The sequence below is a fragment of the Equus przewalskii genome, chromosome 9 (assembly GCF_037783145.1).
Source record: "Equus przewalskii isolate Varuska chromosome 9, EquPr2, whole genome shotgun sequence".
NCBI lineage: Eukaryota > Metazoa > Chordata > Mammalia > Perissodactyla > Equidae > Equus > Equus przewalskii.
Window position 1 is genome coordinate 32,323,800 of NC_091839.1, and position 15,810 is coordinate 32,339,609.

The following is a 15,810-nucleotide window of genomic DNA, read 5'->3' on the forward strand; positions in this document are numbered from 1 at the left end:
AACGCTCCACTTAATGCATTATTCATTTTATATTTTATAATTTCTGGTATTAATATTTGCTTTTTTCCCCTCAAAAATGTTACTCTTTTATTTAACTTTTCTTCCTCTAGGAAGCCTCATCTAACCCCATAAAGAACTCACCATCCCTTTTTTTTGTATGATTCTAGTCTCCAGTACACATACCTATCATAGCTTTTGTGGTACCTTATTCCACCAAGCTGACACATGACTGTTTTTCTTTACAGATTGTTATCTCTTGAGAACACAGATGGCATCCTGTTCATCTGTGTGTGCCACTTAAGGGAAGATGGAGGGCCTTCCTCACAAGGAACATCAAATTTTTGAACTGTTATTTCCACTGCCACATGAACCATAGTATGTTTCCTTTCATAGTCAATTCTTTCACAGCTTCCCCTAGTTTTTACTTAAAGACCCTTTGAATGCTGTTTTTCAGAATATCATTACATGACCTGTTCACACCAATTTATGATGTTCATTGATCCATGCTACATTTACTTAATGTTCTCCATGTGTTGAGAATGGCATTAGGTATTAGGTGTACAAACGTGAAGAAGACACAGTCTGCCCTTAAACAATTCAAACACCAATCAGATAGAACACAAAAGCTGATAATTACAGTGCAGTACAGTAAGTGCTGTAATATGGGCAGGAACAGAGTGATCTGGAAACATATATTTAGTAATTGGTTCTGGCTACTTGAGAAAGATTCTGAGAAAAGGGCATATTTGAGCTTAACAAATTGGCAGATTTTTCCAGGTAAAGAAGGCAGGAAACAAATTTTAGGAAGAATGTGTGCAAAGATATGTAATCAAGAAAGGATCAGACAGATCTAGTGAACAAGTTACCTGCTCTCAGTGTTTGGAGCACAGGATATCTAAAATGGAGAGGATGGAGGTTGGGAAGTTATCCAGAGGAACAGAACAGCCCTTGGAGGCAATGCGAAGAAATGTACACTTTATCTTTGGCAACATGAATACAGAAGAAATCTTTAAACAGGCAGATTTAGCCTTAGGAACATGATGCTGGTTGCAGGATGAAGATGGGTTTGGAGGTGAGGAAAGTTTGTGGTAGAAAGACCAATTAGGAGGTTTTTAAATTTAGAGAAAAGATGAGATGACCTTTCAAATGGTAGAGGTATTGTGGGGTACAAAGATTAATTTGGTTGTTATTAGTAAAATAGACTGAACCTAGCAGAGCAAAAAAAGGAGTCAGTAGGATGGATGGATGAGCTAAGGGTGATTCCTTGTTTCTTCTGAGACACTGAAAATGAGAAGAATCTCTCTAGTTTTAAATAATGTTTGGGGTTCCTAGAGCATATTGGCAGACATGTCTAGTCGATAAATACATCTGGAATTCCAGAGTAAAGTTAGTACTGGCTGATTAGAAGTTGTCTGCTTGTAACTGGTAATTAAAATGCTGAGAGTACATGGGGGTCACTCAAGGTTTATATGGAAAGTAAAAATGAAAGAGAGAAAAGAGTAGACCTTGAGTCACATACCAACATAGAAATAGTGGTCTTTCCTTTATCTAGGAAAAAAGCCTGTGAAGAATCCCAGAAGCAATAATCAAAATGATAACCAGAAGCCTTGAGAGAACAGGCCGTTGCTGTCAAAAAGGGAAAATGAGAGACGAGCTCAGTTAAATTTGTCAAATAAGAAGAAACTGCCATGGAGGTTGGAAAAGCCACTCAGAGCTGGGCAGGAGTCTGAGAGTAGACTACCAAGGTTTGAGGGGCAGGCATGGAAGACATAAACTACTTTTTAGTAAGAACGATGCTGAAAGGAAAGAAAGATATAAGGAAAGTTGTTTTAGCAGAAGATTAATGGAAGTCTTCTTTTTGTGAAAGCTGAAAAGAAGGAGCTAAAAGAATAGGCAAAACTGATGGTAGAAAATATAGAGAAGATAATGGGATAAAATTCCTGTATAAGTGATGGGAACTGAGATATTGGTATGGTAGATTCCTACTGATGCTGTAGCTTGGTAGCTTACAAAAACAAAAATTTATTATTTTACAGTCCTAGAGGCCAGAGGTTCAAAATGGGTTTGTGGGACTAAAAATCAAAATGTCGGCAGGGCTGTGCTCCTTTCTGGAAGCTATAGGGGAGAATCCATTTGCTCGCCTTTTTAAGCTTCTAGAGGCTACTTGCATTCCTTGAATTGTGGCCTCATCCTACATCTTCAAAGTCAGTAGCATAGCATCCTCAAATCTCTCTCAGTCTCTCTCTCAATCTCACTCTTTGTCTCTCTCAGTCTCTCTCTAACTTCTGCTTCCATTGCCATACTTTCATATCTCTGCTGACTCTGACCCTCTTACCTCCCTTTTATAAGGACCCGTGTAGGTAAACTGGGCCAACACAGATAATCCAGGATAATATCCTTATCCCAAGATCCTTAAATTAATCACATCTGCAAAGTCTTTTTTGCCATGTAAATATTCACAAGTGCCAGAGATTAAGATGTCAACATTTTGGGGGGACCACTATTCTCTCTACCACACTGGGTGAGGGTGAAATGATTAAACTGGGAAAGGACAATCAACTCAACTTCTTTCAACAGGAGAAAAGGAGTCCAGAATGGGTGATGTCATATGTAAGTACAGAACCAAATAAAGAACTGGTCCTATCTGATGGCAATATTTTCTTCTTGGCAGCATTGGGAGGGTGAAGCATGCCATTGACAAGAGGAACAAATCTTTGGAAAAGCTACTAGGGTTTGTTGCAGAGAACATGACTAGAAACAGATGAAGAGCCCATGAGAATGCATGGCGGGGAGGAGGCACCAATGGACCCAGAAAGCGTAAGGTCTTTGTGAAGCTTATTGGCTTAGCATGGAGATTTATCAAGCAATGCTTCTCAGCATGGGAACAGAATCAAAGAAAATGAATACTTGGATTCATCAACTAAGGATGTCTGAAGGGTGGCTATAGTTGAGGATGTAAGGAGAAATGTGAGCAAAGATCCTGGTGAATATACCTATCATTGAAACCACTGATACTAGCATTAGGCTTGGTCAGGTTCAGTCTTCCCCAAATTTGAAATTTTGTAAAAATTTATGTAATGTGTAAGAGGGGGGTGTGTGTGTGTGTTTATGTTTGAGTGTGTGTGTGTGAGACAGAGAGAGGGAGTGAGGGAGAGAGAGGGAGAGAGAGAGAGAGAATGGTCTCCAAGACTTAAAAATACAAAATTCTTGGCTGTAGCAGTGACAGATCAATATCCCCATGTATTCAAATTACAAAATCGTATCAGTAACCAAAGTAACTTGGTAGAGGTTGCAACTTATAAAAGTTGAATTAAGATGATTACTAAATAATAGTAATTCTCTTGCTACAAAAGTGTACAAAACATACTGTCTATTATAAATATGTAATGGAAAGAATGTGCCTTTGGAGCTAGAAGGGTGACTTGATTTTTGTGAACATTAGTTTGTTCATCTTTAAATGGGATAAAATGCCTACTGCATAGGACGAGACAAAAATATACCCTGTGTCTGACACACAGTCATGTCTGGTAAATGAACGTGGAGGAGGGGGGTGTAGGGGAGCAAAATGTGCCACTCAGAAATGTGTGTCTTTGGTGTGAGGAAGTTTTCTTTTTACCTCCCCTTTAGCAGCCTAAAGAATTTAGATAAAGGGCCTGTTCCAGGAAGAAAAGCTATCACCAGAGACATCTACAAAGAATATGAATGAGATGTGGTAGATAGGGAGGAGCCTAGCAAGGCCTGTTTGATCAAGGTCCTCTCTGTGTCCCATTGTTTCCGAATGGCCCAGCACACCCTTGCTTACCAAACATTTACTCTTTTCATTTTTCCTGTGAATTGCTTTCCTTCCTTTTGAAATCCCAGAACTTTTCCTGCTTCTGCTTAACTCAGGATGGCACGTAAACCTCAACTGCCTGACTGTCAGGGAGGCTCATGTTGTTGGGCTTCCCATGTGTATGTAATTAAACTTGATTTCCTCCTGTTAGTATGCCTCATGTCAATTTAATTCTTAGACCAACCGGAGTAACTTAGAAAGATAAAGAAGAAATTTCTTTCTCTTTAATGAGGACCCATTCCCTCCATTTAACTCTCCCTCATTCACTCTCCTATCCCTAAAATTACCTCCTTTCCTCAAGCTTAGCCCTTCTCCACACAACTGTAGAATTCATCAAAACTAGGAAAGTCTTTCTTGTTTGTAGCCTCTTGACTTAGCCTGATAAGTAGTCATGAATTTGGCGAGTTCTAAGATGTCTAAAAGTTTTCATTTAGAATTGTAGCCCACGTTAAGAGAGTCAAGCTGGCTTCACTTCCTCCCCACATCTGATTTAAGCTCAGTATTTGGGAGGCAGTGATTGAAAATGACTGACAATATGAGCCAAGTCCAGTTCCCTAGAAAAGGTCATGATGTGCTATGTATATCTGACTATATCTGTATTTTCTCCAGCTTCCCTCTAGACTCAGAGAAATAAGAATTCCGTCTTCAGCAAGAAGTAAATTCCCTCTATAAAAATATTTTGGTTGCTGCACTTTATATGAATATTACTTTTAGATGTTTAGAGGACAGAGGTTTGCCTCAATAGACTTAAGGAGATACAAACTCGGACTTACAAGGTCCATTCTTCTCCATGCTTATGGACACCATGCATGTCTAGATCCTTCTAGAAAATACCGTGCCTTAAGTCAGATCCATCAGGAAACAGTCTGTGAGATATAGATTTTGGTACAGGAAATTTATTGAGCAGAGCTCTTGGGGTCAACACCTATGAGAAGAATGAGGAAAAGCAGATTAGGCAGAGGGAGAGGTTAAATTATGAAGAACTTGAAATAAAGGCCTCAGCTGAATTCACAAGGAGGGTTGAAGCTAGACTGGCTCTGTGGAGTGGTCCAGAATGGAGATCGGGCCTGGCCTTTGTATCCTGAACCGCTAGGCATTGGATGTGGGTTGCTTCCTTGAGTGAGGTTACTCTCTGTTGCTGAGGGCAATTACGGAGGAGGAACTTGTCTATGGGATGTTGGTAGCTAATTTACATGGTATTTTGGAGAATGAGTGCTTAATCTCAAAGGCAGGTATCGGTGGTGCACTACAAAATTCCCTACCTACTGCTAACCAACCACCATTTACTTTTAGTGCTTTGGAATAAAATATTTTATAGAAATTGGGGGGGGGGGAATCATATGTATGATGATAACACAGTCTTTGTAATAGTGATATACCAGTAACTTTACTAGGTGAAAATATAACAATCCCATAGAAGGAATTTGTTCCTTTATCCACACCACAAACTATTTGGGGTTTCAGGGATCAATTGATGATCACAAGCCTTGCTATTCTTCAGTGTTAAGTATAGCAGAAGGACTCTGACCAATTAACACCAGTAAGAAGGCTGAGCATGGTGGACCTTAGTGAGTGAAAGACTAGGGCAATGTCAGGCCAGAAGTGCCTGAAAACTTGCAGGTACTCTACATTTCAGAAACCGAAAAATCTAAAAGACCACAGTATAAAATGAGTCAGATCTTGGTACTCATGTTGGTATCTGAACTCTTTTTCACTGACAGCTGTATTTACATCAGCACTTCCCAGTGGACTCCTCCTGCACATCAGTCCCATAGGATGCTCAATGAAAGAAAGTTCTAGGTCAAATGTGTTTGGTAAACTCACCATTCCAAAATTCCCACTGAAGGTTACAATGCTTTTTAGGGTACTAAAGTCTGAAGTTAATCTGCCTACTTTCTTTACCTCACCATTTCACAAATTTACATAATTATACCATCTTTTTTCATAACCCTTATTAACATTCTAAAATAATCATGTCCTAGAGAATTCAAGCTGGGTCATCTGTCTCCATGTAATGCCAGAACACCCTATGGAAAAAACTAAATAGTCAATTAATAAACAGGCTGCTTTGTCAACCAAGATTCAAATATACTCTTTTGTGGATATCTTCTACTGAAATTCCCCTAGGAAAGACAGACAAAAGTAATTGCAACTTGAACATCAACAAAATAGTTTCTCTGTCAGTGAGTCACATGTAGCCACATACTCACTTTCTTACCCATTCAGAATAATCCATTAAACCAACCTTATTCACTTTTTCATATGTACCTACATCTGAATTTCTAGAATATCTGTGTGTGATCATTGTAGAAAAAAACAGAAAAGCCAGAAAGGATTTTCTGAGTTGGACTAGGATGCCAGCCGTAATGAACTGACAAATCCTTTCTACATGACATGGCAGAGGCAGAGAAAATGTACCATATGGAAGAAGCAGGGCTTTGCAATGACATGAAAAGGGGGTGCAATTCCAGCTTCATTCCCTAGCTGAGTACTCTTACCCAACAGCTCCACTCCTCTGACCTCAGGTTGCACATATGTAATACGAATATGGTATCATCTATCTGGAGAGTTGTCTTGGAGATTAAATGAAATAATATTTGTATAGGGAAATAAACTCAATGAGATCTTGCTTAACAAACAGTACTGCTCCTTACCTAGTCCCTTTTCTTATTCCTTAGAGGTGATGCAGGGAAAATGAGGGATAGACTTTCCAATAATCATTTTCTTCAAATTTTCCAAGCTCATGAACTTATCTACAGCATAGGCAAGAATCAGTAAAGACACTGAAAGGAAAAATATGGGAATAGCTTGAATCCGAGACATGACAGTGGGAAGCTTAGAGACTAGAAAAGACAAAAGCATGAAGGTTTCCCTCATCCAAAGTTGACCTTTACCTTTTTTCTTTTCATGATTTTCTTAAAAGGAAAATGTCCTTTAACCACTTTATAATTTTTGACATTTTTTTCTAACACAACTTGCACATTTTATCAGTAATAGGTAGTTAATGCACAGCAAACTATTTCTATGTGGCAAATGACAGTGAATCCATTGCACAGTTTGAATATCTGTGCACTGACAGCATGGATGCTTGTAATATGAAATGTAAATTAAAAGTTAAAAGTTACTACTCTTCACTTATCACTTTGGCAAAAATCAAAAAGTTTTATAACATGCTGCGTTTGCAAAGGTTTATGTGAGCCAAAATTGGTACAATATAGGGAAGGCAATTTGGTAACAGCTAACAAAATTTGAAATGCATCCTTTTTGCCCCAGCAATACCATTTCTAGCAATTTAACCTTTAGAAATACTCTCTTGTGTGCAAAACAAAGCATGTTCCAATGTACAGCACTGTTGGTTATAGCAAAAGCCTAAATTTCTATCAATTGAAAACTATTTAAATAGTTTGGTACATCTATAAAACAGAATACTATTTATAATTAACTGTATGCCATTTACTACAATACTAGTCTTTAAGATATATTGTAAAGTGAAAAATCAAGTTGCAGGACATTTGTATATTTAAAAATGTATAGTGCGGGCCCTGGCCGGTGGTGAAGCGGTTAAGTGCACACATTCTACTTCAGCAGCCTAGGGTTCACCGGTTCGGATCCCAGGTGCGGGCATGACACTGCTTGGCAAGCCATGCTGTGGTAGATGTCCCACATATAAAGTAGAGGAAGATGGGCACGGATGTTAGCTCAGGGCCAGTCTTCCTCAAAAAATAAATAAATAAAAATAATTTACAAAATAAAAATGTATAGTGTAACTACAGTCAACAGACGTAGGTCATCTCCGGAAAGAGACATCTATGGACTTGACAGCAGCTGCTTCCAGGGAGGGTACATGGTGACCAAGATGGTCTTATCATTCTCCTCAGCTACACCTTAGACAGGATTCTTTCTAACTCTAGGCCCCTGACATCCCCTTTCTTAGAGCATTTACTTTAGAAAACTTGTGCTTGTAAATTCTTTCTCTGTCCCCTTGAGATATAAATCTTTTAGGGGCCGGCTCCATGGCCGAGTGGTTAAGTTCGCACGCTCTGCTGTGGCAGCCCAGGGTTCGGATCCTGGGTGCGGACATGGCACCGCTCATCAGGCCACGTTGAGGTGGCATCCCACATCCCACAACTAGAAGGACCTGCAACTAAGATATACAACTGTGTACAGGGGGTGTTTGGGGAGATAAAGCAGGAAAAAAAATCTTTTTAAAAAGCCCTTTGCTAGTTTTATAACCCAGAACTATCTTTCTCAAGGACCTGGGAGCCATCTCTTTGAAATGTAGCTGCCAAGGAAGACAGCATCTATCTCCCAGTCTTTGTGGGGAAGTAGGAGTCTAACACCTAGCACTCGTTCTAAGTTGTAAAACTACCTCCTGTCATGAAGATAAGAGAAAGTTTACTTTCCTTTGGGTAAGGCCAATTAGCAAACACAATGGTCTATGATTTCTCCCAGCTCAGATCTTAAAATGTCTCCCTTTTTTTTGGTGGAGTTGAGCTCAAACTGAGTTTCAGCCTCTTTCCCTGTTCCAATAGCCTTGAATAAAGTCTTCTTTGCCTGTTTAACTTTGTCTGATGCAATTTTTGGTTTGACGTTGGGATAAAGCGTGACCTGATCAAGAGGGAAACAGTTTTTTCTTAATATTTTTTGTACATTTTGATATTTTTACATGTGCATGGACTTTCTCTTCAAAATATCTCAATTAAACAATCTAACAAAATCCTTACAGCAGTCTACAGCCTACGGAAATACAGGCTAAGTTATTCTGAAGAGATTTATCCAACCAACTTCAGCTTTGAAATACTTATGTAAAGTACTCGAAAGGGAAAAAGAAAACTTCCATTTAAACAATGTGACCTTTACACTAACTGAAACTAAGATGAGAAAATGTCCTCAACTCTTTCAAATAAAGCTGTTAATACAGAGAAAATGTTTTAGGTTAGTCGAAGGAAAATTACAATGAGCTCTTAAAACGAGAACTTACAATATTTTCCAGAGATGCTTGATAGACATTTATTCCATATATCTAGCCTTTCTGGGTTACCCTCAGTTCAACTTATACTTTTAACTATTGAAGCCTTCAAGCTACAAGTCAGTATTCACTCAAGCCACTTGTGTTGTGATGATTTGTATTTAAAGCAAATAAGAAGGGCTAAGCACTCCTATTTACAAAGTCAATATAATCCACATTTCAGTTACATATTCTTCTTCCAAAGGAAAGTTCTAAAACCTACAGTAAGAAAGAATATCATCAATTTTCATGGTCAGATATGCTAGTAATGGTTTTAAAACTCAGGTCCTTTCCTTAAGAGGTAAACTTCAAATTCATAGAACTTAATGAGTAATTAGTTTGTCAATAGTAAGGATGCATTCCTATAAACAAATTTTCAGAAAGTAGAAGTTTAATTTTTACTTTTTACATAAGAGCATTTTAACATTACGATCACAGGAGGATGCCATGTTTTCCCTGAATCTGCATTATCATTATCTGTTTGTTGTGAGATCTCTCTTTCTCCTTTCCATTGTAGTTAACTTAAAAAAAAAAAAAAGAGGATAGGAGAATTTAAAAAGACTTTTTAATATAACTCAAGATAGGAAAAGAGACAGACGCTTTTTTTAATATAATATAACCCGTAATGTTCAACATGCATAGCTGGAAACACTTCACAGTGAAAGACATTTGATTCTTTTGCTGTCTGGAATTGACCAAAACTGAAAGAAAAGCAAGCTGTCACTTGTCATCTGTACTATTTCTGGGGTGTCATCCTCTACAAGTTCCTCTGAATCCATTCTACTTAAAGCAAATTTTGTGGATTAACAGCATTGGCATTACCTGGGAGCTTGTTAAAAATGAAGAATCTCAGGTCCTACCCCAAACCTCTTAATCAAAATCTGCTTTGTAAAGATATTCCCAGGGATTTTTATGAACGCTAAAGAGTGAGAAGGAATAGTCTAGATCTTAAGGTCCTCTCTGCTCCCGCTCAGCAAACATTAGCTGTGACAGAGGCTTGAAGAGTTCTTGGACCAAAGAGGAGACCATCCTATAGTTTCCCTACCCATGGCCTCTCCCTTCCATTCCAATTGGCATGCCATTAACAAAAACGGTCTTCCCAAAATATGTTTTTGTCACATTCTTCATAACAACTATAACATTCATTTGCAGAATTTTTTCAGCTTACAAAGTGCTTTCATGTAAATTGTCTGAGATAGTTCTCAAACAATATTGCTAAATAGATTGTATTCGTTTGAGGTGAAATGCTTTCTCAAAACAGTCACAGACATGCCTAAAGTCAATCATGAAGTGAGCAATGGAGTCACCTCTCACTGCTATAAGTTCTAACATTAAATACCACACTCTCTCCCTCATTTAATGCTGGCTCACTCCCCTGCCCTAATTTTCAATGATTTTCCATTGTGTGTTAAAGAAAATCCAACCTGGTGACACAATCTAGCCTCAGTGATCCCTCCCACCAGTCCACCCACTCTGTTAGAAACAACCCTTGAGCTGGCCCCACAATCCAGATGTCCCCACCCAGCCTCCATTGTTTACATGTGTTCTTTTCTGAGAAACCAACATCATTCCAGTTTTTTGAAATTCATGTAAAGACTATTATTATACAAGAAGGAATGTAAATCATAAAGTGTTCTGAGTTATTCGCATGAATATTTTCAAGTCTTCAACATTTAAGAAACTTGGATGTTCATTAAGAAAACCTAAAACAATAGCACCTAGTCCCTTTAGGATGCTGTCTCAGTCTGTTCAGGCTGCTATAACAAAATATTACAGACTGAGATGCTTATAAACAACATAAATTTATTTCTCACACTTCTGGAGGCTGGAAGTGCAAGATCAGTGTGTTAACATGGTTAAGAGAAGTCCTTCTTCAGGGTCACAGACTTTTCACTGTATCCTCACATAGTGGAAGGGGCTAGGGATCTTTCTGGAGCCTCTTTTACAAAGACGTTAATCACATTCTTGAGGGCTCCACCTTCATAATATAATCAGCTCCAAAAAGCCCCATCTCTTAACACCATCACCTTTGGGGTTAAGATTTCAACATATGAATTGGGGGGTATACAAATATTCAGACTATAAAAAATGCAAAAAATTAATTATAAATTACTTGAAAAAGGCATTTACCATTTACTGTTATCAAGACTCTGTCCATCATTTATAAGCCAAGCGTAAAAATGACAAAACTAAAACACAACAGAAATAGAAAAAGAAAATAAGAATTCAAATTTATTAAAATAATTAAAAAATAAAAGGTATTTATTTCCCTAGATATGATAGAGTACTAGAGTCTGCACTAACTTACCTCCTCATCATAAACAATCAAAAATTGGACAAACTATATGAAACAACTGATTTTAGACAAAAGGCAGCAGAGAACTGTGATCAATAAATAAGGGGGGAACAAAGAGATGCAGCCTACAATCACCCCACCTTTCTTCCTTGAGGCACAGTCTGGACTCCAGTAAGGTGTACAAGAATTAAGAAGAGCATGGTAGTCTCACTGAGTTGAGAGGATGGGCAAAATTTTAAGAGAAATAATAGCTGAAAAATTTTGAATTTTGATGAAAAATATAAATTCATAGATTCAAGAAACTCAATGAATCCCAAGCAAAAAAAACACAAAGAAAACCACACCAAAGTATATGATTATCAAATTGATGAAAACTAGTGATAAATGGAAAATCTTAAAAACATCCAGAGAAAAGCCCATTATACACAGAAAAATAAAGTTAAGAATGGCAGCAGACTTTTCACAGGAAGATATGTAAGATGGAACACAACGGATCAATTCCTTTAAGTATAGTCACATGTCACTTAACAATGGGAATACGTTCTGATATATGCATCATTAGGTGATTTCATCATTGTGCCAGCATCACAGAGTGTACTTATACAAACCTAGGTGGTATAGCCTGCTACACACTAGGTTATACGGTATAGCCTATTGTTCTTAGGATATAAACCTGTACAGCATGTTATTTTACTGAATACTGTAGGCAATTGTGACACAATGGTAAGTATTTACGTATCTAAACGTATATAAACATAAAAAAGGTCCAGTAAAAATATGGTCTAAAAGATAAAAAATGGTACACCTGCAATGCACACTCAGCACCAATGGAACTTGCGGAACTGGAAGTTGCTCTGGTGAGTCAGTGAGTGCGTGCTGAGTGGCATGAAGGCCTAGGGCACGACTGGACACTGCTGTAGACTTTATAAACACTGTACACTTGGGCTACACTAAATTTATAAAATAATATTTTTCTTTCTTCAATGAAAAATTAACCTTATCTCGTGCTGTAACATTTTTACTGTATAAACAAGTTTTTAAAACTTTTTGACTCTTTTGTAACAACAAAGCTTAAAACATGAACACATAGTACAGCTCTACAAAAATATTTTCTTTCTTTATATCCTTATTCTATAAGCTTCTATCTATTGTTAATTTTATTATTTTTTTTTACTTTTTAAACTTTTTTGTTAAAAACTAAAACACAAACACACACATTAGCCTAAGCCTACACAACATCAGATCATCAATATCACTGTCTTCCACCTCCACATGTTGCCCCACTGAAAGTTCTTCAGGGGCACTAACGTCCACGGAGCTGTTATCTCCTGTGATAACAATGCCTTCTTCTGGAACACCTCCCGAAGGAACTGCCTGAGGCTCTTCTTCAGGAGATGTCACTATTTTCAGAAACATGTCTGTGATGGTTTGCTTGGTTTGTTTCTTTCTTTTTTTTTATCCTAGATTTGCTTGTAAGCAAATAATGCACCATGAACATTCCACTCTATTAATGAAAATATTTCAGTATCAGGGTCCATGTTTTCAAACTTTTTGAGGAACTTGTTGAGGTCTGAAAAAACTGCTAAATCCTTCATTCTGAATTTTCTTGGAAATTCTTTTTTCTCCTGTACTTTCCTTTCCTCTTGCCTCTTCCTCAGCTATGCATTCCTGTTTCAGTTCCAACAACTCATTAGTCAGGAACCACCACTAGGATCTCCTCAATGTCATCCTTATCCACACCGAGGTTAAAGTTATTTGCCATCTCAAGCACAACATTGTTGATTTTTGCAACCTCCTCATCCTTGGCAAATCCTTTGAAGTCATGGACAAACCTCTTGAGTGTCTTCTTACAGATGCCATTCGTACTCTCCTTGGTAACATCACCTCAAGCCCAAGCAAGGCCCTTTTTTTATTTTTTGAGGAAGATTAGCCCTGAGCTAACATCAGCCACCAATCCTCCTCTTTTTGCTGAGGAAGAATGGCCCTGAGCTAAGATCTGTGCCCATCTTCCTCTACTTTATATGTGGCATGCCTGTCACAGCATGGCTTGATAAGCAATGTGTAGGTCTGCACCCAGGATCTGAACTAAACCAGGCAACCAAAGTGGAATATGTGAACTTAACTGCTCCGCCACCAGGCCAGCCCCCCAAGCAAGGTTCTTGATGCAGTCATGTATGTTGTAATTCTTCCAGAATTGCTTCAGTGTCTTCCTCATTTGCAGCAGTAGCCTGGGCAAAAGTCCTTCTCAGGTGGCAGGCCTTAAAAGCTGCTATAACTCCTTGTTCCATTGGTTGGATAAAAGAGGTGGTGTTTGGAGGAAGAAACACTGTTTTGATGTTGGGATGAAGATTGCCAATAAAAGGACGATGTTTGGGTTCATTATCAACAATAAGCAAAATCTTGAAAGGTATGTTATTCTCCAAACAGTACTTCTCTATTTTGCTAGCATAGTAAATCAGGAGGACATCTTGGGAGAGGAGCTGGGTCATCCATGACTTCTTATTTCTCCATCAGTACACTGGCAGAGTGTGCTTATTGATATGCTTGAAGGCCCTGGGGTTCTCCCTGTGCCAGATCACAAAGGGTTACAATTAGTAGCCTGAAACATTGCCCCCAAGTAAGACTGTTATCCCATCCTGGAAACCTGGAAATTCAATGACCATATTGAATGAAAAAACTGTCAGCCTAGAGTCTATAGTCTGCAAAAAAATTCTTTTAAGAATAAGAACAAAGGTTTCTGACTACTGAAGGAGGAGGTTAAAGAAAAGAAAGAGTAAAGACTAGAATGAACAGCATAGTATTGGATTAGTCAAAGACATTAATATCAACTCATGTTCAGCTGAGTAGAGGTACAGATAAACACAGAAATAATTTTAGACATGTTTGTTCACTGTTTAGTATATATACATATATTTCCTACATCTGTCTGCTGAGTGGGCTTAGAACAAATGACACCTCATTAGTAATATAAACACCCAGCATCCAGATCTTGATCTCTAATACCATTCTCCAATTAAAAAAATAAAGCAGTGCTCCTCTGAGCAGTAAAGGATATCAGTGCTGAAGACAGATGGAGAGAAACAAGATGAACCTGACTATAAGGTGCCAGGAAGCAATGAAATGTCAAAAACCACTATGACAGCAGTATGTCAAGGAGACACAGAGCCAACTGAAAGAGCCTCCAATGTCCAAGCTGAACTAATTTGAGCAAGAAGGTAATTAAAGTAGTATTGGATTGTATCCTCAACTATAAGGTAAATATCCATGAGTTTACACTGATATAAATAAATGTTTGAATAAGTAAAGAGGGAGAATAGGCAAATTCCCATGCAGAAGAATCCTAAATAATGTATGTAGATATTCTTCTTGAGGAAATGGAGTTTATCTTCCCTCTACACAGAGCCACATAGTGTGGGCTATGCTTAGTGACTTGCATATATATATATAGTCAATGAGATAAAATAAATTATAACTTAAACAAACATACAGCAGAAGACTTTGGAAAATAAGATCCACTTAGAAAGTTTTATAGGAAGGGAAGATCTGTAGGCTTGTAAAGAAGACTTGTAGTTATCAGGGAGATGATGCAATTAAAACAAAGACCACAGAAATACTCCCTGCCTTTTGAGTAAAAATGAAGCCCTGAGTGACATACTTTTAGGGTCAATTAAAAAGAGGGCTCAAACACAGCACTCCTTCCAGTCAAAAACCATGGAAAACTCCATCTATTTTGCATTCGTTTTCTTCTCTGGGACCAAATTCTGGAGTGTAGACTCTAGCTTCAGTAGAGCTTTGGTTTTTTATGTCTTAAGACTATTCTGTTGACTTTTGACTTAGCTCTCCTGCACAATTTTAGCTTTAGTTTCTTCATTTTTCACCTCACTGGTTGCCTTAGCTGAAAATTTTCCAAATCAACTCTCAGATCTAAAAGCCTCAACTCCAGTGGATATGGCCCCCAGCCCCTGGAAAATGGAAAGAGCAGATCAGAGATTTAAAAACCATACATTTGGCAACATGAGGGAAACAAGCATTTTGGAAGAAAAGAACTCAGCAAGGGATTCCATATTTACCTACTCAGCTACCAACAAGGTGACCATATATCTTATCAGACAAACTGGGACACTTTTGAGAATAAAAAGAAGCACTAACTAAACAGGATGCCAGACAAGATGTGTAAACAGAAACTTCTAGGACAAACTGGGAATGTGTGGTTACCCTAGCTCTAAATAAATCCAAGACCATACCAAGGATTTCAGAAACAAAAATCAAGGTGGGAAGAAAGGACTGCAGAGAGCAACCCACTGTCATTGTCAAGGAAGCCAGACATGGCTTTACATAGAGTTTGATATAATCTTGGGCATTAAAACTTCCTTGGTGGTTTGATCTTCAAATACTTGCAAAAGGACAGCATGCAATTGCCCAAAGTTTAGGGCTTAAGCTAAGAGAAATGTAATAAATTCCAAGAATGTAATCTGAGTCACTTGAGACAGAGATCTTTGACACATGAATTCAACCATTGATTATACATTTTTATAACAGGATATCCATATCTCACATAAATCCACTGTTTCATATAATAAAACATAAATGGAGATTTTATTTTAGAAGTAATGAATTATTGAAAGTGGAAGATTCGTGATATTTAAAAATTTCTCCTTCGCTAGTTTTAAATTA